Genomic DNA, 26157 nt, shown 5'->3' with positions numbered 1-26157 from the left:
ACAGGAATGCAGATTGGACAGCGCATGAGCAGTTGGCTTGACTGGAGCTCCACTCTGAGATATTTCGGAGCTTGCAGTGGGAGAATGGAGAGGACTCGGAGGAAGCCAAGGGACCAGACACACTGGAAGGTAAGTAAAAGTTATATTTTTGGGCCTAGTTCGGTTGTGCTTTAAATCATGGTTACATTTTGTTTTGTTCTGCAGTTCTATGTAACTAAACATGAAGACTTTGCTCAATATAGCATCTGACACTGTTTCTTTGATCTGTAGAAGCCAACATCAATATTCTGAGCTAAAGCTATACAGTGCTACATAGACTCGTGTAGCTTTATCATTCAGTGCATCCTGCAGTATCCCGGCTAATGCCTGGCAGAATCACATTTCCTTGATTCACACCCAAACCCAGCGAATGACCTCCACTAAGAAAATCAATGTCACATTTCCTCATATGGAGCATCTGCATCTCCACACATTTGATTTACTACACCAACAAATCTTCACTGCCTTCATCTGTGGATGTACAGTAAGGTTTCCTATGCCAGTGCATTGTGTGCCAAAAGGAGCATGCTTCTTTGAAATAAAGGCATTCATTTTCTCTGCCAGCTCAATTATCTTGGTTGTTTTCAGTTTTTCTTGTTTGGCTTATTTGTGATATTCATCACCAGCCAATCTTTTCCAGCAGTGACTCATAATGACACTGTCCAACATTGCACACTTCACACTGCTAAATAGCTAGGAATAAATACTCGAAAGAATTACAAAAAGAAAGAAAACTCCTACCTAACTGTATAAAATACCTAACTGTATAACTGTACACAAAATGTATACAGTCTTATGGGGGCCATACAAAGAACAATGTAAAAATGGGCTCAGTCTTAACTCAGTCTCCATTGAAGGCACCAACGTCTCCAGGGAGTCGAGTGTCCGGTTTCTAGGCGCCACCATCACCAAGGACTTAAAGTGGGCTGAGAACACCTCCAAGGTCCAGAAGAAGGCCCAGCAGAGGCTGTTCTTCCTGAGGCAGCTGAGGAAATTTGGGATGCTGCGGGAACTGATGACTACATTCTATACTGCCACCATTGAGTCAATTCTTTGCTCCTCCATAGTCGTCTGGTACACAGGCGCTACTGCGAGCGACAGACTCAAGCTTCAGAGAGTTATCGATACCGCGGAGAAAATCATTGGGTCACCCCTTCCACCTCTTGACCTCTTAGACACCTCCAGGCTGTGGTCAAGAGCAAATAAAATCCGAAATGACCCCTCTCACCCTGGCAGTCGCTACTTTGTCCGCCTGCCTTTGGGTCGCCGCTACAGATCCATCCCCACCAAGACCACCATCTAAATACTTTCTTTCCCCAAGCCATCCGCTTGCTAAACTCGAGCCACCACCCTCGTAAAGCACGGTAGACTTGCACTGCTGCCCATATCATACCATGTTGCAACCTTGTAGTAAATGCTTGTTAGGATGTTATCCCTCCGCCGCCTAAAACTAGATTGTATCTATCGCATTGTCTTTTGATCTGTTTGTACTTTCTTCTGATCTGTGTGTATAACAAACTTTCCAGGCCGTGTGTTCCACAAAAAATTCTGGGTGCGATGTATGTCGCACTCGGCGAATAAACTGATTCTGATTCTATCTGTTATGCAAGTGAAGTCAGCATTTATCTATTGTAAAACCTTTCCTCACCCCAATTTACATTCTTAAAGGGACCCTGAGCTCTGCCTAAAATCACCATTTGGACTTACGTGGAGCTTCCTCCAGCCCACAGAAGCCCGCGAGGTCCCCTGGCGTCGTCTTGGCTTCTGTTTCTGCTGCGGCTCTATTAATCGGCAACTTTGGCCTAAAGTCACCCATGCATGCTACTCATCATCACGCCAGCCGGCTGAGAGTCCTGCGCATGCATGGTTCTCTAAGACTGAACCACGCATGCATCAGGACAATGTCCCTAATTAAAGCCGCCAGTGGCACTGGTAGAGGAGCCAGGAGGACACGGGGGAACCTCGCATGCTACAGGGGGCTGGAGGAAGCCCCAGGTAAGTCCAAATGGTGATTTCAGGCAGAAATCCGGGTCCCTTTGAATTTATCACAAGTGGTGACCTCTTTAGTCCTGGCAGGTGTAGCCAGTAGAAAACATAGCTGTTCTCACAGAATTCTCTGGAAGAAGAATTCCGCATAGCCAAACACCCTAGTCTAAACATCACTGGGAGGGCAGGGTTACATTAATATATACAGCAATATATAGATAAAGGAAGCGTTTCTGATGCTGAAGCCAGGAAAATGACTGTAAAAGTGGGTATCCTGAATAATTGACTGCATTTTGCGAAATGTCACTACAGTGCCTCTTTAAATATTGGACACAGCCTATACTTAGCATCCGTTCTTGATGTGCATTTAAAGATTACAATAAAGATAAAACAAATAAGAGAGTCTTACCAAAGCACAAATAACCAGTCATGGGTGAGAATTTAGGTAAACAGTATTGACATTTATACTGGCTAAATCATATTTTATGCAACGCCGACTAATTATATATTGATCACAGGGCAAGTAAGCTCCAAATAAACAGCATGTGAGCCATGAGGTTGTTAAAGCGTCTTAATTACCGTAAACATATTTTGCTTAATTCCGAACAGTAAATAAAGTAATTCTGAGGACTCTAGAGCAATGAGTGGAGGAGATTTTCTGAAGAAGTGTACACGAGCACACAGACAGGGGCTTAATAATGTTTGACACTCCATCGTGTTGTACCGGCTTAATTAGCGCCTCTTTGTCAAGATCAGTCACGTCATATGAGGAACAGGCTGACTACTCCTGCGCAGCAAGTTTAATCCCATTCATGAAAGTAATCTCTGGGTGTCATGGCAACCACTGTAAGATCAGTTAGTGTATTTGGATATTGTACACCAGCCCTGGGCAATTTTTCTGTAGCGCTTATCAGTTCAGGGCGACACGTTGGTAAACAGACACCATCCATCTCTACTGCAGCGGATCGAACGAAAATAATATGTTTGAACTGCTATGTAAATGGAATTGTTTTCAGATTCAAACAGGATCTTGGTCTCTGTTTTCTGCAGTTATTTTACTTCAAGCGCACTTCTCACATTTTAAATGGAGGTATTGATTTATTTGTGCACTCTTACCAGAATCCATATGAACAAATGAATGATTTAAGTGAATGGCAAGCGCAGTCCCTTGATTCTAAATAAATCCATGCAACGTGCATAATAGTGATGAGATCATGCCTGCTTCTGAAGTGCTCGCTTTTGTACACATTGACCTTCTCCGGGATGCTGAAGGAGGAATCGTGCTACATTGCAAAGTACAGAACACAGCGCAGCCAGCAAGACTTTTATTTTACTCGCAGTAAACTAATGATTCAGACGAGCTAGAATTTTGCATTATATGAAAAATATATAAAAACTAACTAATAAAGGGGAACTGTAGCCATAAGGGGTAAAAAAGGGGAACTGTGGCCAAAAGATGAAAAAATTAATATGTTGAAAAGTGAGTTAAAGAGAGTCTGAAGCCAAAATAAATTCTGCTTTCTACAGGCTATTTATCTTAAGCAATATGAGTAGAGCTGAAACGCTGCATTCCCGCGGGGGAATGAGGTTTTATGACCCTCCAAATCCCCGGGGCAAAAATCGGAGAGTGCTTCTTGTAAGAGGCAGAGCTTTGTACTGTAGCTCTGCCTCTGCTGGGGTCAATCTCCACTGATTGCCGCCTCTCCCCTCTCTGTCTTCCTTCACAGAAAGGGGCAGGGAGAGGCGGAGATACACGTGCAGATTGACTTCAGTAGAAGCAGAGCTACAGCTCTAAGCTCTGCCTCCCCGGGCAGCAAAATCCACGACTTTGAAAGTCATGGATGTTTGCCCTGTGATTTGGGGTATAAAGCCCTCGTTCTGCCACAGGAATGCTGCGTTTCAGCTCTACTCATGCTGCTTAAGATAAATAGAAGGTAAAAAGATTTTATAATAAGGCTCTCTTTAAAAAATAGAAGAGAGATCAAGAAATGCTCAATATTCACCATATAATTTGTTCATGTTGTTTGATCCACAATCAGCCTGCGCATAATCATCTGTACTACAGGCAGACAAAAAAAGAAAACAGACCGCATCAACTGCCATTATTTATAACCACACCCACTAACAATGCAAGAGGCTAAAAGGATGTTTATTTATTTTTTTCTGTATAGATTGTACATATGCACAGAGAGAAATACTGATTGGTAGGCAGTTGGAAACAGTTGTTATTTCCCACAACACAACAAGGCTCCCACAGTGTGATGTCAGGACCTAGGTGCTGACATCACACTGTGGGAGGGGTTTTACCACAATATCTGCCATACAGACTCCCCTGAGGATCTATTTGAGAAAAGGTAAAGATTTCTCAGGGGAAAAGGGGTATCAGCTACTTATTGGGATGAAGTTCAGTCCGTGGTTACAGTTCCGCGTTAAAGGAAACTTGTAGGGGAAAAACATGCCCAATTTTGTAATTACACGAGAGGCTTCTCCCGCCCCCTTCCGCGGGGCCGTTTCAGCGCTGTACCCTCTGCAAACCTCTTGACAAACCCATTGTGTGCATTAGCACGGACCTGATCTGGCTGTGGTGGAAAAAGCTTAGCTTGATCGGGTCCGTGGTACTGCACATGTGCACGCCGCCTGCACAGTAGCATGGACCCAATTGGGCTCGGCTTTTTCCGCCAAATCCCGAGCTGTTTAGTGCTACTGCACAGGCGCAGACCAGTTGTACTTCAGGGGTCTCAGTGCTGGAACAGCCTGATGGAGGAGGCCAGGGAAAGTCCCTAGAGCAGTGATCTGCAAACTTGGCTCTCCAACTGTTAAGGAACTACAAGTCCCACAATTCATTGCGGGAGTCTGACAGCCACAGTCATGATTTATAAAGGCAAATGCATTGTGGGACTTGTAGTTCCTTAACAGCTAGAGAGCCAAGTTTGCAGATCACTGACCTAGAGGATCCAGAGGTTTCCCTCTCCCGAGGTAAGTATCCATTTTTTTTACATTTCTATTTACTTTAATGCATGCTTGAAAACATAAATGATGTACCTTTTTCCTGCACCAGCATCTTGTTAGTGAGAGGAGCTCAATGCACAAGATTCAGCTTGTCAGCGCAAGCTTTCTCATCAGATTCCAGGGCATTCTATAGGCTGCACACCCTCTGTACAACATGAATACCAGGCCCTATCAAAAGTATATGTTATTTGCAATGAAATGCTCTTTATTTTCCATTTAATGACATTAAGCACATTCTGAGAATGGTATGTGGACCCACTTTTGGCATTGACAAATGTCAATGATGAGATAGTAGATAAAAAAAAATTTTTTTATTTAAACTGAGAACCACAATGCTAAAATAATAAAAACTCTGGAATTTGAGTATATAGTCCACAAACTAGGAGTTAATGGAGTGTAAATCCCAGTTCTATGAAGTGTGGTGACACAAGCAGGGCATGGATGTTCCTTAGAGATATCATTCAGAAGTCAAGGGCAGCAGCTGTCCGGAGTTGAGATAGCTTACAAAGAAGCCAAAGAGAAAAGTGTCAGTCTTCTGCAAACTGCAAGAAAATACTAATAAAAAATTTTAAAAAAAAAGTTAAAGGACAGCAGAAAAGTGAGAGGGATTTATGAAGGATATACTGTATATTATTATTATTATTATTATTATATTTTTAACAATGCAAATTTCCTGGCTGGTCCTGTGCCTCTAATTCTTTCAGCCATAGCCCCCGACTAAGCATGCAGATCATATGTTTACAGTATGAGTGAAGTGTGACTGAATTAGCTGCATGCATGTTTCAGGTGTGTGATTCAGATACTACTGCAGAAATTAGCAGGTCTGTTAGTCAACTGATCTTGTTTAAAAGTAAATAAATATTTCAGCCACCATATGTCTTTCACTTCAGGTGTGCTTTAAAGAAGGCCTCTAGCTACTTCTCAGGTATGTCCCTTTTCCTGAAACTGGTTAATAAAAGGGAGTAGTAGAGGGTAGACCATGATTACACATCAGAAAAGGAGGACACTCACAACCGACATAGAATCGATAATATATTATACTGTACTAGGCACCTTTAGCCCGTTTAATAATGGGCTAGGGCCGTCACAGCCGCCACCTAGCAGCACGCATGTGCGCGCCCCCTCCGCACGTGCGGGCGCCCGGCCCCCTGCCTGTCCTGCTCCCGTCCAACGGCTGTCCCTGCGGCACATGCGCAGTAGCATGCAGGGACACGCACACGGACATGGGACGCAGAGACACGGGTTTTATTAGGTAGGATATGGCAAACACATTTTAAATGTTGCTTGCCTTATATCACTCTTTGCAGTGACGAGGTAGGAAGTACTGTACTGTAAGTATGCTTCTTTTCCTTTACTTCTTTTCTAGATATTGACAAATGTAATTGAGTGGACATGTACAGGGCTATGAGGAACACCAACTCTAAAGCATAATAATCAGTTTATACATAACCTGACCCAGATGGCAGTTTAACTAGAACATACTATCCCCTAAGCAGTACGGTATACTTTGGATTTATCAGAGCTAACTTTTTGTTAGGATTTGCAAAGGTTGAACTTTTCTACTTATCAGAAAGGTGCTTTTAAACCATGACAATCCTTCTTTTCCACGCCTTCTCATCCTTTTCTCAGCCACACTACGTCTTTTCTCCATTCTAGGTTGGCTGAAGGTGTGTAATCTTAGCTTTTTCTGACAACTGCTCGGCTATAAGCTATTTTTTTTAGGCTTTAGCCTTACTGTTTAACCTATTTATATAGTACCCTAATAAAGGAGAAATCTTCTCAAATGTGTGGAAAGATTAAAACTTGTGTATGGTTTTATTGCTGTTCTGAGCAGTTTCCCTTATCTCTTGATGCCTTGAAATAAAAGGAACACTCTCGTGTAAAACTATAGAATTTAGACTACATGTGTAAATATAGGATGTACATTTGTCCTACAACAAATTACTTTTTTTTTCTATGCAGCCTTTAGTTACATTCAGTGTTGTTAATCTGATAGTTCTAAGGCTTGGTTCACATGGACGCTTGCACATTATCGCCGGTTGCGGCGCTGGTCATTAAGCGCTGTCTATGCAAGTGAATGGGCTGCACCAGTACTGTTGTTTCTCACTGTGTACTGTCATTTGCTCAAAACCCTCATTTTATCCCTATATTTCCTGCTGTTTTTATTTGACCCTGGAAGCAACAGGTTGCTTCCAGGGTCGTTTACGCTGCACTACTATGTCCCCCTGCGGGTGTGAAAATCACAGATGGCCGCTAAAAGCCGCCAAAAGCCAGCAAATGCTTTCTTGCACGCTTGCAGAAAAATATTTGGACGAGCCCGCTGGGCGGTCCGTCTGAAAAAGACTAGCTGACAGCTGACCGCTTTTGAAATGTAACATCTCTTCATTGGGGATTCCCAAAGTTTCCCTTATTCTTTTCAAAAGCACTTCTGGAAAAGACCAACACAAAAATGCTGGTCAGCATCCCTACACACATGTCACTTTGCTGGCAGTTAGACTGGGCCACTGCCAAGCAGAAAGTGCTTGTGAAAATAAAGGAAACATTGAGAAGCCCCCATGAGGAACTGTATTAGTCCAACACCTTACATTCAGGAGGTTTCCAAGTTGTCAGCACCTACTAAGTGATAACTGTATAGGGAAAAGTAATTTCAGTGCAATTTACCTAAGTGCAAGTATACTTCCTATATGCATATGTACTTATATATTTAAAATTGTAGTTTTCCATGATAGTGGTCCTCTAAGCATGATTGGGGATACTATAGCTTAAAGTGGATCCGAGATGAAAAACTATAACAAGTAACTTGTCTATATATCTTATCTAAAGTTTAGATAGCTTACACAACAAATCTAGCTGCAAACAGCTTTAATAGAATATGATTATTTCTTCTTGTGATACAATGACAGCAGCCATGTTGTTTGTAAACATTACACAGAGGTGGGCTTTTCTGCATCTTGAGCAAAAAAACCTAATCCCCCCTTCTCCTCCCTCCTCCCCTCAGCCTCTGAAATCTCTGGCTAGTAATACCTCCCCCTCCTCCTGCCCAGACTGAGCTCCCATGAGACCTTGCTACTGTCTGAAAGGGCCTTGGCTCTCTGGAAACCTGTGGGCGTGGCTTGATTAGTTTATAGGGAATTACGGTATTAAAACTAAAACGTATTTGACTTGAGGAATGCCCTATAAACTATAGGAAAGGAACCAAATTATGCAATGTGTAAAAGTTCATCTCGGATCCACTTTAACACAGAAAACCTAAAATACATTTCTAAGATTTGCTGTGATTGCATCTGTGACCTTACCATGATTCACAGGGATATTAGCATCAATGTATCCTGACATTAAAATTCTTTCTGCATCATCAAAACTATTTATGGATCTCCTATTTATGATTAATATGATTGAATCCCCTGTATAAGTCTGCAGTGATGCATGGCTCTGTCACAATGATGTCTTCAAAGTTGAGGGAGTAAAATAATCATGCTTTACTAGGGTTGTATGATGATATATTGCATGGGCTTAGTGCATCCTGATGTAATCAGAAGTGATTGAAAACACCAACAACCTGCCATATGCCATATCAAGAGTACGATAGAAACTGTTGGGTTGATTGGCTAAGAAACAGCAAAGGTTATAAGTGTTTCAGCAAGTTTGGATTGGATGTTTGTCATTAGTTGGCAACATTGTAACCATCACCTGAGACACATCAGAATATTGTCAGGTTTGCTGAGAGGTAATTGAATGAAGGCTTATACACGTACTCAATCAATGGGGCCTTTAATGATCATTGATTGCTTTTTAAGGTGGAATTTCAGGGAATGGACTATGTACAAACATGTTGTTTGATAGTAGTTGTGCAGCATGTACTGTTCAATGGAGAGGATAGGAGGGACCGTGGACAACGAGTCAGCATCTACGGTGCAGGGAGCAAGAGGAAACTATGTGTCCATTCATGGATTGCTAAAGCTAAATATTTACCACCCGGCGGAGGAAGATGGATTCCACAATCCACCTTCCGGGAGGCGGGTACATGCGACGTCACATGACGGCACACGACTGGCGTGAATGGGAAGTAAATTGATCGTGGTACTTTGTGCAGAGTCATCAGGGGTCTTAAAGATCAAATCTGCCGTGACAGTCGTTGTCGCCAGGCATCACTAATCATCATTTGCATGATCTTGCGTCTGTACCCACGTCATGAGATCGCGGAAACAAATGCTCATTGCTCAAAAATCTCTGGTCGTTGGAACAATTATCAAAATCGCTTAGTTGGTACAGCCTTTAGTGATGTTGTGGGGCAGCTTTACAGATGCCATTCTCAGCTGAGATGGTCCAGAACAATTGTTTCAACTAAGTTTTCTCTGACATGTATACGCAGGTTTCAAATTTGGACTACTGTAGTAACATGCACACCAAGAATTTGTCTTAAAGAGACACTGAAACAAAAAAAATGATATAATGAATTGGTTGTGTAGTATGGATAATTACTAGAACATTAGTAGCAAAAAAAATCTCATTTTTATTTTCAGTTATATAGTTTTTTTATTTTTATTACATTGCATCATTCTCTAATATTTGCAGTTTACACACTATTCAGCATTCAAAATGATTTTACAGAGCAGGCAAGTGAACTTTTGAACTGTTCTTTGCAGGAAAAAAAAACAATACAGTGCCAGACATTGAAATAATAAGCTTCAGAAGACAGAGCTCTCTGTGACTTTGAAAGTCGTGGAGCTCAATGGCTCTTTTGCATAGATAACAACTGGAGTTTCTTAACTCTTCCTGTACTGGAAACAATATTAGACTTATGTCTCTGCTCTTTGTTTTATTTCTTACTACACATACTACACATACATCGCGCGCTACTAAACGTTTCCACGTGCAAACACGAAAATTCGCGTTTGCGCGTGGAAACGTTTAATTGCGCTCGAATCATTTGCGCAAAAACGGCCATGCTAACAGTAAAGCAAGCACTAGGTTCTTAAATGTTCTCCACCTTACTGCATGGGGGTAGCAATTGTTCTTTCTCAATACTCCATACAATTCTAAAGCTACATATACACGCCAAATTGAACAGCTGCAGCACGATGTCTGCTAAACATCCGGCATATGTGATCTTTAGTGTGACCCTTATGTCCAATGGCATTGTTCTCCCCACTATCCCCCATGTGGGAAGCAGTTCCATCACTCTCTCCGCTCATTCTCCCTCCACCACCCTCCACATAGTAACAGTCCCCCCCCCCCCCCCAACACAATTGTACGACATTGGCACTGCTCTGTCGCTCAAGGGATCAATTACCAATCCCTACTGGTCATAAGAAGTGTGTACGAGGCTTAACAGTTGCCCACAGACACTTTCAGCACTGCAATGCCACATTAGTCGTAGACATAGCACAGCCTAGCCATAGTAATATAAACATTGCACGATCTGTATTATAAGAAATGCATAGGAAGTTGTCAGAGCATCAGATGACTTATGGTTTATAGTTCATTTGACGCATGTTTCTGGCACCAACAAGTCACATCTTAAGTAGTGGCTGTGTAAGTGGTGACTCTAATAAAGGAAACTAAGCCAAGATTTATTTAATAAGTCCCTCTCAATGTTAAACGCTCCGAGAACTTGTCTCTTTATAGCAGATCAATATTCCTTGTTAAAGGTCATCAGTGTGGTTGCATCCGGCATTGCAAGTAACTTGTAAAGATGTACTAGGACAAACTGTGAAAGCCTCGCTTGCCTCACAGCTGGAAGATGTCTCTGTAAAACACTGCTAGGATGGTTTCCACGAGGGACATTGGCGGGAGGCAGCCATGTGTGTGGAGATATAAATGCTGTTGCCATCCACAGACATGGCTAAGCTCTTAGCAATAGCATCCTGGTTTGGTAACGGACCTGATTTGGCTGGGAAACCACTCATAATTACACACACATGAGGAAAGCAGGTGTGTTGGCAAAGGATGTGAACCAGAACCAATATTACTGAAATCTTCTATTTCTTCCAGATGCTATGGAAGAAAAACAGAGAGAATTAATATTAATAGGAATGAGCAGTAAGCAGTACTCACTCAGTAGTTAATAAAATAATGCAATAATGCTATATCCTGTGGGTCCCATTAATTATCTGGTAATTTGCTGTGGCTGTTGTAATGAAGTACAGTAGACACCTGCCACATGCAAACTCCGAGACTGCAGTGCTTGTCTGGAACACCAGTTAACCAGCAGGGGTCTATGTAAGTGCACATGGAATGGCATTGGCTAGATGGCTGTACATAGATGATGGACCCTTTGTGCGTGGTCTTTGAGTCATCCAAAGGATGAAAACCAAACCTGGTGCGCCCCATTACTGACTTATATGTAATAGCAGGGATGCTACACACATGCACATTCAATGTTCAGTGCATGTTAGCAGTTCTGTCTCTAACCTTGAAACAATCATGAGCATGCGTTGCCTTATCGCGCACAAAGCTACATAGGGTGCACTGTGGATGTTACCTAGGATACGTAGATCATGCTAATTGAGCAACATGCGGTACCTGGCATCAGAAGTACCAGTTCCCAGAGAAGGATTATCCACAAGGCAACCTTTTTAGATGTCTGAGACCTAGTGGGTGCCAAGGGGCCCACTGCAACCTTCTCTGACCCCTCTTCACATCAGCTTACCAGAAGCACCATAAGTGGATGCCAAAGCTACTTCTTTGCTTAGGGACCCAATTCATCTTAATCCATTTCTGCCAGTTCCTCCTACGCACACCAGATTTACCGTCATTTAGTGGATATACCCTGTTGTGACATAAGATTGTTTTATGATCATATTTTCACCTTGAGATGTAATGTTATATGACAGTAGATGCTAATTGGCAAAGAAATATAATATAGTTGAGTCATGGCCTCCTGGTCTGCTATTATTGGAAATAGCTAAAATTATGTTTAATTGTACATAGATTGATTATACTTGTATAATGTTCTAAAAATGGAGCTCCACTTATAGACGGTAGCTGAAGGATACGTGGCAATAGTCTATCATAGAAGTGAGGAGAGATTCATTATCTGTGCATTCATAATGCTCCATTCCTTAAGCTGTTGAGAGTTTGTTTTTTATAGACCGAGTATTAATATTCCATAGGAAATTTCCCGAACATTCTTACTTTTTATCATTATAGTGAACATTATCTGTTGAAAGGGAATTATGCTTTTCAAAGCAAATCAATCTTCTGTTAGAGAAGACTGTAAAAAATCCTGCATATTTTAAAAAACCATCTTCAGACTAAAAGTTTTATTTTAGTTTGAATAGTGTGTTAATAAGGTTAAAATTCACATTTTCAGTTGTTGTTGACTGCTGTCTGTCTGTCTATACCTACTGAGGACATACCCTTCATTTCCTGTCCCTGGGACTAATATGGTCCTGCATGGCTTTAATATGAACCCAGGTAGAACTGAGGGCAGCAATAAATCTTATGAGGGGCTATAACTGAAACCAGGTAATTTGTGCGCCAGCTTTAGCGGTGCCCAGGGTGCCTGATAAAAATATCTTAATTTTTGCGACTGGTGCCACAAGTATTTAGTGGTGAAGGTGGTGTGGATAATGGTAGGGATTTGGGCGCCTGGTGAAAATATCAGTATTAACCTCTTAATCCTATCTGGAAGACTATAGTCCTCCAGATAGGAGCCGTGCTAGTCTATATGGACGCGTATCGACATCCAGTGTTGTTGTAGCGGGTGCGAGCGCATGCTTCAAGATTGAGCACTTCCTGTTAAATTTCAGGATATTGTATAGCGCCATCTAGTGGCCCAAAAGGAAAAAATACATTTTAATATTTATTAATACCTTCTAACTCACCACCCTCTCCCGTAGCGACAAAACATAAACACCTGTTAAATAAAAGTGACAGCAAAAGTGACAAAAATACTTAAATAGTTACCTTAGGGTCTGAGTTTTTTAAAATATGTACGTAATGAAGGTATATTACTGTTATTTTAGCAAATGCATTTCCATATATAATGCCTAGAAAATAAAGTAATTACTGAAAACAAGTATCACCCCCCCCCCCCCCCCCCCAAAAAAAACAGCTGCAGTACTACTGCACAGGCCTAGAGCGCTCTCGGCCACGGAAGCACGATGGTGGAGCGCGCGGCCAGACTAGAGGCCCGAGTGGAAGACTTTCTGGGCCAATTGCGGAAGGTCCAGGAGGGGAGGAGGATGGCGTGGAATCGATCAGCCTGGAGGGGGTTGGAGGAAGCCTCAGGTATGTATATTTTTTTTTCTCCTGCCCCATCTCAGGTACACTTTAAGCCTACCAAAAGGTGAGAGAACCATGAAATCCTCACTCTGAAATCTATCAAATAGTATCTACATCTCTTTAAATTTTTCCCCCCTCGCTTGAAGATTAGATTAAAAACCGATCTGAAAAAAAGGCCCTATCTGTGACTCGAGTCTAACCTCTAGTCATATTCTAAGTGTGATAAAAGCTCCTATCCCTTAGTTATTAGTAATTCATTTGAAGTGAATTCCACAGAGTAAAATAAAAGCGGGACCTACTTCCTCAAACTCTCATCTCCTTAGGGTTTTGGTTTCTTCTTAATAATGCAAAGCCCTGAAGAATGAATTTGGCTTCTGTACACTTTCATTTGATTGAGGTCTTCGGTGTAGGGAGTTTGTTAGATCTCAGTGTTAGAATATTTGTAAAATGCACAAAGACTTGTTAAACACGTGCCCAGAACATCCCCTTACAAGTACTTAGTTTGTTCTAGGCATAGCTCTGCCAGTGATAGAGCTGAAAAGCCAGAATTCTCATTTCTTTGAAGCCGATCATCAGGCTTGACTGACATTATTGCAGAATGTGATGCCTGGGAAAATCCAGGTTTTATTTTACAATTAATCCTTCATTTTCCGCTATGAATATCAATAAAAAGTCTGATACTTCATCAGTTAAAGTGAGTGAGCTACAGAAGCTAAGGCAGCAGTACCTTCTCATTATTATGTGTGCTTCTGGCTACAAGCGACTCCTCTTTGGCCCTTTACTGACTCACTTAAAAGGGCCGCCATATATGGAAGTTGGCTGCTCATATTTTTTTCAGACCACCCATGGCAACAAGAAATGTAAAATTGGAGGACATTGATTCTGTGCAGCCTACCCTTCTACCACCCTCTAATGGTGGCCACGAATGATGCAATTGGCCGAAAAATTGTTTACGAACAGGACACGATCAGGGGTGGCAACAGAATGGCCCAGGGGGACAGGTAGGGAGTCCATGGCCTGAAGGAGGCTGGAGGAAGCCCAGTGAAAGTATAAATGCTTGTTTGTTTGTTTGTTTGTTTGTTTGTTTTTTATCTCAGGTACCCTTTAACACAAATAAAGATGGTATCTTCCATCTTTATTCACGTTCAGCAGCTCTGTCCAGCAAGGTTAAATGTGAATTAAAAAAAATTAAAACAAGGCATGAGATGAAGAGATAAGATCAAGAGAAATAAAGTCTAGTTCAGGACTGCTTTAAGCAGCTCATTGAAGTATTGAATCTATTGAACTCCCTTTCAGTTTGCATGATCGCTGGTTATGTACTTTTTTGATATCTTTCAAAGCGATTGCATAGCAGAAACGGTAGTAGTCTCTTATGTAGAGAACGTTGCAATTCCTGAATGTCTTCAGATCACAAGCTTTCATCTCCTCTTTAACAACTTTGTAAATTGGGGCATTACATAAGACCTAAGTGCATTCATGAATCAGAACTGTAGGACTTGGTAGATGACATATTATGTGGCTTGGAACTTAGGAATTACTGTCATCAGCAAAGATGGTGTTTAAAGCCAGAATGATGAATCATGTTGGCAAGCGACAGATAGCATGGAGGAAACGGATAACAGTGGGTTGATGCCAAGGAGACACTGAAGAAAGCCTGCAGAAGTGCTTGTAATTCAGGGTAGCACAGTAAGCAGAGAGATAATGCTGCAAAGAGATATTCCTCTCCAATGCCAGACACAAAGTGACGACACAAAGAGCATGTTACAGCTGGATTAGTACATTTTAATTTACTTATGGACAGAGAATATAGTCAGTAATAAAAAGTATGGCTATATATAGGTATAGGGAGTTTATAACACTTAGGGCTTAATGAATGTACTGGCTGCTGCATGTAAAGCTCCATACACAGCGGTCTTTTATGCAGCACAATTATCAAACAACTTTTGTTGTGAAACTAGTTGAAACAACCAGAAAAAGTTGCTTGCTATTGTTCAAACAACTGATAAGATGTTAATCCAACAGCTGGTCAAATCTGTGGACCAAAGAGAAGCCAACAATTCTCTGTCAGAGCTCTCTTTTACTGTATTGATACCCTGACAAAAGCATCCTAATCTTTGGTCCCTATTGGTCTTTTGACCTGACCAATCAGAATCCTCAGGAGGATGGAATCTGGTCACATCAGTGGGATTATAACGTCTAAATCGTCAATGATAAATTTGTACTCCATCACACCCACTGACAAAATTGTAATAGTGCTGAATCACTATATGATGTGATCAGCATTCTACCTCTGCCTTCTATGCTACCCTGCTTTATAAGACGCATGTATTTTGCCGTGTTGTTGCGTAATGAGCACTGACAATCTCCATATGAAATCCAGATCTATTCATTCATACTTTGAGCAGCAAAGAGACAAGTGTATGTAAAAGCTTTTCAAAGAACTGGTTGAGTGTTGATTGTTGAAACACGTTCCTATTCCAAGACAATCCTAAGAGTAAAGTCCAATTTAGTCAGTGTTACATTTAACAGTAACAAAAGCCTTGCAGCAGTTACAATGGATTGATGACAGCCAGCCTGAAGTTGTGTTGGTGCTCAGCTTCCATTCTGCTTAAAAACTTGATGGTTATAAACTGTCGGCAAAGTACTAACTCTATTTCTTGTCAAGCATGAGTTTGATAATGACCATATTTTTTTTGTTATCAGCGAGAGACAAGGAATCAGATCCTCTCCATTCCACAACAATACAGGGCTTGCTTAAAGCTGCGAGTGTACATCATTAATTATCTGTCTATTCTGCGGCTGTGATATATGCGCTGCAGGCTTCCAAATGAACTACTTTTGTGTTCATAATAACTTCTTCTACTGTTGGTTTCGTTTTTTATAGTGCAGCTAAATGCAAATTAAAAAGACAGGCAAGTATGTAATTAACTTTGCAGGAATTGTGAAGGAGAGAGGAGAAATCGGGAAATCCTAGGTTGATTTGCAAATTAAAAGCTCAAAGAGAAAAAAAAATGAAAGCATCAGATTTTTTATTCCACAGCGCCTAATATAATCACTTCAACATCATTCCCTGCTCTTCTGAACATTTCTCATAATTTACATCTGAATATTGGCTCAAAATGTACAAAAGGATAAAATGAAGAGAACACGTTCAGAAGAATTGTAAGTGCTTAAAACTATCTCTAAACCTACAGAAGGCGGCATACTTGCAAGGCTAAACAATAGTGAACTGAAGCAGTGGCGTACCAGTAGTCCTCGCGACCTCTGCAACCGCCCCTCTCCCCATAATCCCATATTCATTTGTAGATAAGCATAGTACCTGCTTCCAGGAACTACTTTCTGCGCAGATATCGGATGTGTGGCAGCATACCTCCGCATCTACAGCTCCTGATGCATGTCACCTGACTTGCATTGAGAACCGCAAGAAACAGAGGTATGATTTCACAGGCTGCAGAGGAGTGCCCAGCACTGGAAGCAGGTAGCTGACAACTCTGCTGTGCTACTCTGCTGTGCTACTGTTATATGGGGAGGGATGGGGTAGAACATACTGGCCACATTTGTAGGGAGAGGGGGACACAATGCTGGCGACATTAGTATGGGGGCTAGGGGCAGAGTACTAAAGCGGCCATGCTTGCTATGGGGAATGAAAGGCATGCTTTACTAGCTAGACTTGTTAGCACAGCAACACTTGTCCTGGTGGGAGAATAGTGTGTGGGAGTTATGCAGCTACACTTGCTTTGTTGCTGGGTGAGTTTTGTTGGCCACTGTTGTTATTGGGGAGGAGGAGGTGGCAGCACTTGCCATAGGGGAGAGGCCCTAAGGTGGGAGATCTCATTACATTTTTGCTGAGAGATCTATGCTTTCTAGATACACCCCGGAACTGGAGCAGTTCATTTGGGTGTCCAGTAGCTCAACACTGTGCCAGGATAGTGGCTGTATCAAGGTTCCCCACCCCAATAGTATTGTTAGTTTTTGGTACTGTAAGAAGTTTTGGATAGTAGCAGAGTAAATATTGATGAATGAGAGTGTGAAGCAGAGCATACCACTTAGCACAAACTCCACACCACTGGCAGCATTGTGATGCCCTGGATATATGGCTGGATATATTGAATAGAGCCACATTATTGTAGTTTTTCTGCATTGAAGAAGAATGAAGATAGGTTAATAGTTAAATCTACTACCTTGCCTAGGGTCTGGTCCCATTACATCTCTGGGGAGCAGCCCCCAACGACTAGCCTTACCTTCCTCTGATACAGGGGAATATATTACAGACCAGGTGTTTTTGTGGCTACATTTGTTATAAGTGTGAAGTTCATGATGGTTTATGACCCTTGAGAGATGGGCCCCAAGGCCATAAGGGGCATCCAGGGGAGGCAAGGGATGGGGGTGTAAAAAAATTGGGGGCACCCCAGCAAAGTTTTGCTGGGATGCCCCATGAATTGTAGTTATACCACTGCATATAATATATATTGTCTTACTCCAAGCTGTATAGGCTCGAAAGCCTACTACCAATTAAGCGTATTAGGTGATGTGCATCTCTGTAATGAGAAGGGGTGTGGTCTAATGACATCAACACCCTATATCAGGTGTGCATAATTATTAGGCAACTTCCTTTCCTTTGGCAAAATGGGTCAAAAGAAGGACTTGACAGGCTCAGAAAAATCAAAAATAGTGAGATATCTTGCAGAGGGATGCAGCACTCTTAAAATTACAAAGCTTCTGAAGCGTGATCATCGAACAATTAAGCGTTTCATTCAAAATAGTCAACAGGGTCGCAAGAAGCGTGTGGAAAAACCAAGGTGCAAAATAACTGCCCATTAACTGAGAAAAGTCAAGCGTGCAGCTGCCAAGATGCCACTTGCCACACAGTTTGGCCAAATTTCAGAGCTGCAACATCACTGGAGTGCCCAAAAGCACAAGGTGTGCAATACTCAGAGACATGGCCAAGGTAAGAAAGGCTGAAAGACGACCACCACTGAACAAGACACTCAAGCTGAAACGTCAAGACTGGGCCAAGAAATATCTCAAGACTGATTTTTCTAAGGTTTTATGGACTGATGAAATGAGAGTGAGTCTTGATGGGCCAGATGGATGGGGCAGTGGCTGGATTGGTAAAGGGCAGAGAGCTCCAGTCCGACTCAGACACCAGCAAGGTGGAGGTGGAGTACTGGTTTGGGCTGGTATCATCAAAGATTAGCTTGAGGGGCCTTTTCGGGTTGAGGATGGAGTCAAGCTCAACTCCCAGTCCTACTGCCAGTTTCTGGAAGACACCTTCTTCAAGCAGTGGTACAGGAAGAAGTCTGCATCCTTCAAGAAAAACATGATTTTCATGCAGGACAATACTCCATCACACGTGTCCAAGTACTCCACAGCGTGGCTGGCAAGAAAGGGTATAAAAGAAGAAAAACTAATGACATGGCCCCCTTGTTCACTTGATCTGAACCCCATTGAGAACCTGTGGTCCATCTTAAAATGAGAGATTTACAAGGAGGGAAAACAGTACACCTCTCTGAACAGTGTCTGGGAGGCTGTGGTTGCTGCTGCACGCAATGTTGATGGTGAACAGATCAAAACACTGACAGAATCCATGGATGGCAGCTTTTGAGTGTCCTTGCAAAGAAAGGTGGCTATATTGGTCACTAATTTTTTTGTTTGTTGTTTTTGAATGTCAGAAATGTATATTTGTGAATGTTGAGATGTTATATTGGTTTCACTGGTAAAAATAATTGAAATGGGTATATATTTGTTTTTTGTTAAAGGGATACTGTAGGGGGGGTCAGGGGAAAATGAGTTGAACTTACCCGGGGCTTCTAACAGTCCCCCGCAGACATCCTGTGTTGGCGCAGCCACTCACCGATGCTCCGGCTCCGCCTCCGGTTCACTTCTGGAATTTCAGACTTTAAAGTCTGAAAACCACTGCGCCTGCGTTGCCGTGTCCTCGATCCCGCTGATGTCATCAAGAGCGCACAGCGCAGGCCCAGTATGGTCTGTGTCTGCGCAGTACACTCCTGGTGACATCAGCGGGAGCGAGGACACGGGTGTGCAGGCGTAGTGGTTTTCTGACTTTAAAGTCAGAAATTCCAGAAGTGAACTGGAGGCGGGGCCGGAGCATCGGTGAGTGGCTGCGCCAACACAGGATGTCTGTGGGGGACCATTAGAAGCCCCGGGTAAGTTCAGCTCATTTTCCCCCGACCCCCCTACAGTATCCCTTTAAGTTGCCTAATAATTATGCACAGTAATAGTCACCTGCACACACAGATATCCCCCTAAAATAGCTAAAACTAAAAACAAACTAAAAACTACTTTCAAAAATATTTAGCTTTGATATTAATGAGTTTTTTGGGTTCATTGAGAACATGGTTGTTGTTCAATAATAAAATTATTCCTCAAAAATACAACTTGCGTAATAATTCTGCACTCCCTGTATAATATATATATATATATATATATATATATATATATATATATATATATATAGTGGCGTAACTAGAACTCACTGGGCCCCCCTGCGAAACTTTGGATGGGGCTGAACACTGAATATGGACTGTAAATAGATCTTTGTCTGCAAAACTCTTTATGATTCCTTATCAGTGGCTGAGCAGATGCAGTCATTAGAAAAATTGTGCAGAGAGCAGAAATGTTTTTTTCTCCATGCCCTTAGTTGTCAGTCTCTAAGGACAGGGAAAAGAAACTTCTCCCCCCACGGGGCCCCTGCAGCTTCTGAGCCCCCCTGCAGCTGCATCCCTTGCAGGGTCGATTGTTACGCCCCTGTATATATATATACACACACACACACACACACACACACACACATTTATTTATTTTCTTTGTTGATCGGTTGCTCCAAATAGCGGCATTCATTGTTTATACATGGCCTTATTACTGAATGTAAGTGTAAAAGGTGAGCTTAAACCTGTTGCTACCTTCGCATTTTCCCTTCATTATCCAGTTTACTCTGAGATCTCTTTATAATCATTTTACTCTGGCAAACCTGTAGTTTTGCATTGTATGAAGCTCGTCACGCTGAGCTTATCCCATACAGTACTTGTCAAGGAATAATATGACAGCTGAGTCCACGTTCCGCTTTCCCTGCAATTTCAAGAATTGTCGCCGCTCTCAGCAAAGCCGCACGTCTTCCTTTATGTGTGCAGAATTGGTATTTTGGATGTGAATAAGTCCAGCAGGCAAGAAGGAACTCTCATTTGCAGGTTCAGGATATTAACATTAAAAGGTGCAGGATTTATGGCAGTACATATTGAATGTAACACGGCTAAAGTTCAACCCCTTTAAAACATTTGATGACAGTGAGTATTCTCTCCGCTAATATGCCATACGTTAAGTCTTGACATTGATGTTATGCAGCTTGTGCATTGTTATGTATATTCTGCACCACACACATCAGTGAAGCTACCCTAGCATGGAATTGCTTTAAAGCCCTAATCCAGTGACAAATGCTTTCCTAGTCCTGAGGCAGTGTTTTTTCTTATACTGTATGTCTATAACCACCTTGATACAGCAATGTCAAATAAAACACTTTTAAATGTCTTGATCAGGAGCTTCTCATCAGCCATTTCCTGCAGCAATGACTCCCAATGCTGCTTGCTTTAAAGTGGATCTACAGTCTGGTATAACATAACATTTACAAACAATCTCCCAACTCCTCTTTGCCTACATAACTATTCCTCTTTGCCTTTCATCCAAAGTACAGTATCTTCTAAAGATCCAATATGCTCCTCCACCCCCACACACACATTGCAACAGATGCGTCACTAGCCAGGAGGCTGATAATACGTCTGTACAGCGTGGGCTCTACTCTGTTGCCCGAAGGATCGTGTATTGATCCCAGCCAACAGGGATCCCTTGGAGATCCCGCTGTGTATAGGGGGTTTTACACAGAAGCTCTCTGTTATAAAAATAGATGTTTATCTTCAGTATTCAGAAATAAAGCAACAATCTTCAGGCAGCTCACTGGGGTCTATTAACCTCCTCAAGTTTTTAAAACCTTCAATATTTTGGCAAATTTATTGGCGCAAAGGAGAAATTGTGATTGTAGTTCTACAAAATAGTGCATGCAGCATTTTTCCTGCATTTGCAATTGGGTTAAATCAATGGGGTGCAATATAATTGCATAGCAAACATAGCGCTATGTTTGTGATATGCCATTTAAAAATGCTTCCTGCTAGCTTTTTTCTTTCCTGTGCAGTTGCACTGCAATTGTGTTTTCAAAATCTGTGACCATGGCTGGACACACGTTTGCAATAGAGAAAATCTTAATCGAGTGACATGGGGGGGTCATGATTTTTAGTGTGTACAGTCCTTAATGCCTTCAGTTTGGCAGACTCGGAACAAACTGGAATGTCAGATGCAGAACCCTTAGTTGGGTCCTCTTTCTACTCTGCTATTAGAATTTGTATTGTGTGTACAGGCCCTAATGCCTTCAGTTTGGCAGACTCGGAACAAACAGGAATGTCAGATGCAGAACCCTTAGTTGGGTCCTCTTTCTACTCTGCTATTAGAATATTTGTATCTGAAATGTTGTCTGTAGCTGGGCTTGGATGCGGCAGATACATTATTACGCTTTCAGTGAGAGCATTTTAAAGAAATGAGAAGAGTGTCCTTGTCTTGCTATGTTTGGATTCAAATGTCAAGTGCATTTAATAAAAAGTCTTATATTTACAAGCATTTGCCTTTTGTCTTTGCATTTTCAAAATAAAATGATTGCAAGTGACGTTTGTAAACTGGCCATACACTTTTACAATTCTCTCTTGATTTTGTTTTTGATCAATATGTAGGGCTAAAGACAATCAAAAGACAGATCCACAGTGTTGTTTTTTAGTCCATAGTAAAATAATTGATCATAATATTGATTGTAATATCCATCACAAACAAAAAAATGGAGTGATAATTGAATGTATGGCCAGTTTAACCTTTTCTGGACATTGTTGGTTGAAATATATGCCCTGTTTACTGCCTGTTGGCTCTGCCATGGCTTAGATTTTAATCACTCACTTACCTGCTCTTTACGACAGGCTCCTGATCCTATACACTTTGAGTCAATCACAGTGATCGCAATGTAACAATAGGAAAAGGATGGCTCTGGTCCTTAAGGAGAGCCAGAGGTGGGCTCAAAAAATGAAAAAAAAAAATGTAGGCTACCTTATCTGCGGGGCTGAGCAGATGAGGTAGTTGCAAAAACCACCGCTCCCGTGGGCTGCAATGGCCCACTTTCACTTTGTGTCTCTGTTTATGACTGTGTGTCTCTCATAGTGTGCATGGAGGCAGGGGAGCAGCAAGAGGCACGGCCAGGGAGAGAGTGCTGCCCAATGGCAGCTCAGGAAACCATGTAGGAACGCCCCTCGTGTGCATGGAGGCAGGGGAGCAGCAGGAGGCACAGCCAGGGAGAGAGAGCTGCCCAATGGCAGCTCAGGAAACCATGTAGGAACGCCCCTGGTGGGCGTTTTGAACAGGGAATTCCTCTCCCATGTGTTTTCCTCCGAGTCAGCCACATATCTTGTTGCTAAACTCAGGGGGCTATAGCGCAGCAGGGGAGGACAGAGAGTGGCGGTTGGGAGACACAGAGCCATGTCATTAGGCAGAGAACATGGCTCTGTGTCCCATCTGCCCCCTGAAGATCCACCTCGGGTTCTCTTTAAGAAGCCAGAGCTGTCTGGTATTGAAATGGGCTAAGTTATTATTAGTCAAGTATATTTTATCTTTACTTAATTTGACTCTATGATATCACAGTCAATCGCATATAACAGATTTCCAGGAATTTGGCCCCATCCCTCAAAGAGCAGATAGAGGTTAGCTGGAAGGTTAAAAAAAATCATAAGTACTTCATTCTTGCTAGGGCAAGTCATAGTCCTAGGTCACAGTCATAAGTCGCTAGTCATAGGTTGTTGATGTGTAACCTCTTATTGGTAGATGGGGACTGTCTTTAGAGTCTGATCATTTCAAATTGAAAGTTCCTATTGATTTAGTTTCCCCATGTTTTTCTTTTAGTTCTTACTTATAAAATTCAACAAAAACTTCCTAAATGAAAAGCAACTTATAACAATGACATACGGTTACACTTCAGTAACCGAGAATAATGTGTTCTTTATTAAGTGCCTCATATGCCATTGATAAAGTGTATTGCCTTTGGCTTGTGGTTTGGTGTTGCTTTGCTTCCGATAATGCAGGCTGGATTTTATTTTTGTTGATATGCAGCATTACAAAGAAAGAGAAATATGAAAAGAAAATCCATTGAACGCCAGACTTGGGGAACAATTGGCATGATTGCTTCGTGTCATGGCATAGAAACTCTTTGTCGGGAAGAGCAAAAAGACTTGCAATGACACCAGACGTTTTTAGGTTTACTAAAATATGGCTAAAGAATAGCACATAATGGGCCTGATGCAATTGTCAGACTCGCCAGTGTTAAACGCTGGTGAGTCCGATAATCAGGCGACTATAAAGTCGCCTGATCCAATTGCATTTAGCCCTAGGCAGGGTGCTAAAAGAACTCGCTCGGGCGATATTATCGCCCAGCAAGTTCCTTACACCCTATCCTATTACACTTTGCATGCCTCCAGGAAGCGATGCTTCCCGGCAGACATGAGCGTTAGCTTAGACCTGCAAAAAGCAGGTCTAAACATGCTAACGCACGACACCGCCGCTGCATCTGGGGGTCTCCTTTAAAGGGAAGGTCCAAGCAAAAAAAAAAAATGAGTTTCACTTACCTGGGGCTTCTACCAGCCCATGTAGCCATCCTGTGCCCTCGTAGTCACTCACTGCTGCTCCGGTCCCCCGCTGGCAGCTTTCTGACCTCGGAGGTCAGGGCCGCATTGCATACATTTTTACGCATTCCAGCTAGTGCAGGAACAAAAATGTATGCGTTGCACCACTAACGCGTAAAAATGTATATGTTAATGTTCCTGCACTAGCGGGAATGTGTAAAAATGTACACAATGCGGCCCTGACCTCCGAGGTCAGAAAGCTGCCAGCGGGGGACTGGAGCAGCAGTGAGTGACTATGAGGGCACAGGATGGCTACATGGGGCTGGTAGAAGCCCCAGGTAAGTTAAACTCATTTTTTTTTTTTGCTTGGACCTTCCCTTTAATAAGGAGACCCCCAGAGCTCCCCGCCGGCCGCCGCTCGTCTCCGCAACCCCCCACAAAGCTACAAAGTTAATTGCTTAAATTTCTTATCGATGCTTTACACCCGTCGGCCACTGCATCTCGCCGCAAGTCCCCGCTGTGTAATTACAGTGTACGAGTTACTGTAATTACACTCGCTAATAACAGAGTCCCGACAAAGCATCTTTGAATCAGCCGCCGGGGCTCCCCATTGGTTCACAGGCTGGACCAATGAAAATCTCTCAGCCTGTGAACCAATGGGGAGCCCCGGCGGCTGATTCAAAGATGCTTTGCCGGGACTCGGGACTCTGTTATTAGTGAGTGTAATTACAGTAACTCGTACACTGTAATTACACAGCAGGGACTTGTGGCGAGATGCGGCGGCCAACGGGTGTAAAGCGGCGGTAAGAAATTTAAGCAATTAACTTTGTAGCTTTGTAGGGGGTTGCGGAGACGAGTGGCGGCCGGCGGGGAGCTCTGGGGGTCTCCTTATTAAAGGAGACCCCCAGATGCAGCAGCGGAAGATGGCGGCGGATGTTCGGCGGATTGTGCGGGGAGCAAGGCCGTGGTGCTGATGGTCAGCACCACAGGGTAAACCTCGCTCCCCATCGCCCGGTAATAGGGAGCATCGCTCAGGCTTTCGCCTGAGTAATGCTCCCTAACGATCGGCCATCGCACGAGTCAAACTGGCAATAGGATTTGCCGGTAATCCTTGTGCGATGGCAAGGTGATAAGTAGCTCGCATCTGCAAGCTACTTATCACCTGGAATAGCATCAGGCCCAATATCTCTTACATACTGGAAGTTAGTAAAGAGAATAACAATGCCCTAGGGAGTCACTGTCATTAGGTGGATTGGACTAATGATCCAATCTTTTTCATCCAGTCTTACCATTTCTATGTAATATAGGGGACTGCCTGTAGTATCCATTCAATATATTCACTCAGTTTACTCTTTTACTACATTGATCATTAGTGGCCACCATTATAAAGACCCCGCATGCCAGAAGACACCTGTATACACGGCGGACTTTTGGCCAAGACCGCTATGAATGGCAGCAGGGTTTAGTGTAATAAGTACGCTTAGCTTTGGAAACTACTCATTGCAACATTGAATTTACAATTGGTTGTCCTCAAAGAAAAAAAAAAAGAATCAGCACAGGTAGCATAAAAACCCATTTATTTGTGAAAGGTTATTTGTGTTTAATTTAAAAGTCCACTATTGCGATAAATTGTAAAATGCTAAATACATATATAAAATGTACATTTCTTCCAGCGTAAAATGCACTACAAATTAATTTTTTGCTATGTTGTTGTCACTTGCAGTGGACTGACATATCTGACAGATTTTGGACTAGTCCGTCTCCTCATGGGGGATTCTTAGTATTACCTTTATGCTCTACAAAAGCGCTTCCTGGAAAGGATCTTTACAAAGATGCTGGCTACCCTCCCTTTCTATTGGCACACTATTTTGGTAGTTAGGCTGAGCAACTGCTGTTCAGTAAGTGCTTTTATCATTAAAGAAATACCTGAGAAATCCCCCATGAGGAGATGGGCTAGTCCAAAACCTGTCAGATCTGTGAGTCCACTGCATGTGTGTATTTTGAATTGTAATTGTTTTCATGATAGTTGCCCTTTAAGATAATGTATAATATGTTACCAATACAGCATACTGTCCATATAGACATTTACATGATTAGTGCTTTTTTTTCATCCTTTGTGACTAGTCTTTTGGTGCTTGATTATGGTTACATTCGTTTGTGTTGCTGTGTAGAGTGC

The 26157-nt window shown here is 42.4% G+C and overlaps 1 protein-coding gene across 1 annotated transcript in view; it reads left to right on the top strand.

The window, feature by feature from the left end:
* Positions 1-26157, top strand: part of CHSY3 (chondroitin sulfate synthase 3) — a 480130-nt gene that overhangs the window by 415894 nt on the left and 38079 nt on the right. The gene's annotated exons all lie outside the window — the stretch shown is intronic.

Source organism: Hyperolius riggenbachi, chromosome 1 (assembly GCF_040937935.1).
Source record: "Hyperolius riggenbachi isolate aHypRig1 chromosome 1, aHypRig1.pri, whole genome shotgun sequence".
Classification (NCBI taxonomy): domain Eukaryota; kingdom Metazoa; phylum Chordata; class Amphibia; order Anura; family Hyperoliidae; genus Hyperolius; species Hyperolius riggenbachi.
The sequence above is the reverse complement of the archived record's forward strand: the minus strand, read 5'-3'. Positions and strand labels throughout refer to the sequence as shown.